Raw genomic sequence first — 3,305 nt, 5'->3', positions numbered from 1 at the left:
GGGGGCATGGTGGTTAAGGGTGCTGAACTCCCACATGGCAGACTTCGGTTTGAGTCCCAGGCCTGGTGGCTTGCTTTTTCACTTTCTCTCTCTCTCTTTCTCACATTCTCTCACTCTGTCCCTCTCTAGTCAAATTAAAATAAATAAATAAAGTCAAAATAAAAATAATTCTTAAAAAAATAAAGAAGAATGACATTAAAACGTAAAGAAACAGAAAAGTTGACTGGAAAAGGACACGCCAGCGATGTTGTAGTAGAGAGCGGTCTACAGCTGTGTAACTACACCAAATAAGAACTGCTTCAACACGAGGGATGAAGATGGTGCCATGCGATACAGAGTAAAGTCATGATGAGCACATCATAATTGTAACTGTACTTGTTTCTAACAGAACAGTATTAAAATGTAAAGGCAAAGGATTACTAGACCCAAAAAGGAAAATGGACAAATCTATCGCTACCGTGAGAGAATTCAGTATATTTCTCTCAACACTTGGCAGAGCGAGCAGAGGAGAGAAAAGAAAAAAGAAGGACCTAACAGATAGATAAAATTAACACAACAAACAAGCTGGATATGACAGGTGTATGTAGGACTCTACGACCCATAATTATTGGCTATGCATTTTCTTTTTTTTTTTTTTCTTTTACAGTTATTTATTTATTTATTTATTTTTATTTGACCAGTGAGGGACAGAGTGAGGGGTGGGGGGAGTGAGAAAGCAAGCTGCCAGGTTCAGGACTTGAACCATGTGGCTGACCACCACGCCACCGGCTGCCTCCCCCTGCATTTTCTTGAACACACATGAACTATTATGAAGACTGACTTTATATGAGGTCATAAAACAAGTCTCAACACATATCACGGACTGGAATGTATAGAGCACATTCTCTGAGCAATTTAACTCAGAAATCAATGACAATAAAAACACTTTTTAAAGACCTCATGTGTTTAGGGGTAGGAGAAACTTATGGAATGCAGTTGATCTGTGACAGTGAATAAAATGGTTAGCCAGTGACTATTTTTTTAGAGGTTCCTGCCTTAGACAGGTACACTCACTGGAAAGAGAGACAGAGACAGTGAGAGGGAGAGGGAAAGTGAGAAATCACCCCCAGAGGGGATGGCCATGCTGCAATCCCTTCTCCTCCATTCTCTTCCTGGGATCTTGTACATGCACACACAGCTGAAGTGTTTCAAGCCACTCGGTACAGAAGTCCAACCACAGTTGAACATGCGGGAGTTCAATGACTTAACCGTGAGGCCATCTGCTGGTGCCCCCACTCCCACCCCCGTAACTATTCTTACTGGTACACGCCATGACAGTTTACTCTCCCGCAAAAAGAATCATCTGCCTTCTGGGCCGGGGGATGGCATGGTTAAAGGCGTTTGACTCCCAAATGACTGACCATAGTTCAACTCCCAGACCTGGAGATTTGCTTTCTAACTCTCTCTCACTCTCTTTCTCTGATTAAACTTGCAAATAATTATTTACAAAAAAAAAAAGAGTCATCTGTCTTCTGTTCTTGGTTCACCCTAGACATGCCAAAAAGGCAGCCCCATGACTTTGTCCTAAATAACTCTATGTGCCCACTTTTTAAATTTATTTACTTATTATTTTAATTTTCCATATATACAGAGAAAGCAAGCCACCAGGTCCAGCACTCCAACCACTATGCTGCCTGCTGGCCCCTCTATGCCCACGTCTAAGGACGTTGCTCAGTGCAGCCCAACCTAAAGCCTTCGTGTTGCAGGACCTGGATGTAGGCCCCTAACCCTACAGGTCTCGCAGGACAGAATGGCCTGAACCCTAGTCTTCTGAGCATTGCTCAGTGTCAGTCCAGCCCTGTAAGGCTGTGGCTACGAAGTATTATCAGGACTACCCTGGAGTCACTCTTGCCTGTGGCTACTTACTGGAACTGCAGCCTCCCCAGGACTGCGTTACTAAGAGTAGGGACTACGAGTGAGAGTGGCAGTAACAGCGCACGCTGAAGGCATCAGGCAGGAGCTGAGGTGCTGAGGTTGCGCTGTCACTGCTGGTCCTCCTGTGACAGGGTGGAGGCTGTGGGCCGATGGAGCCACAGGGGAGGTTTGGGGCTAAGGAGACCTGAGGAGGTGACTTCCTTCCCGTCCCGTTGAATTTTACTTCCATTTTATAGGATGAAAAAGATTTAACCCCAACATCCTCCCACCATGGGCATTTAGCAATGCCGGGACCAGCTTGGCATGATCACGTTTCTCCGAGTGGGGAAGGCTGTGGACTAGAAATAGACGAAATGACAAACACACAAAGACACACGAGTATGGAAAAGCGAGGATCGGGTGGGCACAGCTTCTCTGATGGTGAAGTTGCCACCAGAACCAGCCTCAGGTTTATTCTTTTAAGGGGCAGAAAACGGGGAAGGGGAAAATAGGATGCAAAAGGAATGGTGAAGGAGGAAGAGGAATGCAAAGAGAATAAGGGAGGAGAATTGAAATGCAAAACCAGTTGTTTTTGGATGTAAACCGTCTGAGGATGTGAAAGTGACTGGCGCCAGTAATTTCCCTGATCTTTTGGGGGACAGTCTGATAAACGCATGTGACTTCCTTTAGCCCCCACTGGGCAGTATCGGGGTACCGGGTATCAACAGCAGCAGGAAGACAACCATTGATGGCAGGCAGGTGCTGCTTTCCTGTGTAGATGCTTCTCAGTAGCCCTGCGGGAGTAGCTCAGGAAGCGCGTGTCTGCACGTGTCTCCAGGCCACGTGTTGTCGTCACGTGTTTTCAGACTGGCTGCTCTCCGCAATTCCCACATGTTTTCAGATTAGCTGCTCTCCACATAGCAACACTCATTTTAGTACTAGAAAGGATAATTAATGCTTGCTCATTGCCAGGTACCATTCTAAGTATAGATACACGTGTCATTTAAAAAAAAAAACAATTTTTTTTTGTTACGGGGCACGTGTGCTCACCGGAGAAGGACAGAGACAGCGAGAGGGAAAGTGAGAAAACACCTTCAAGAAGGGATGGCCACACAGCAATTCCCTTCTCTTCCATTCTCCTGCCAGAACCTCGGTCACGCTCACACACACCCAGTGTGTTCCTCAAGTTGCCAAGTCTGAACTGCCCAGCCTGCCATGTGGGATCTAGCAGTCTTAACCACCACACCACCAGCTGTTCCATACCAAAGTTCTTATTTTGCTTTGTTTGATGGATTTGGATGAGTGAGTGTCCAGCAATTCTGTCATTTCAAATCAGTGGCTCAGAAATGGGATAGTCCAGACCAGCAGTTAGCTTAATGGCTATGTCGCTGGACTCCCACGTAGTCGACTGC

Source organism: Tupaia chinensis, unplaced genomic scaffold (assembly GCF_000334495.1).
Source record: "Tupaia chinensis unplaced genomic scaffold, TupChi_1.0 Scaffold000070_1, whole genome shotgun sequence".
Taxonomy (NCBI): Eukaryota; Metazoa; Chordata; class Mammalia; order Scandentia; family Tupaiidae; genus Tupaia; species Tupaia belangeri.
This window is presented reverse-complemented; position numbering follows the sequence as displayed.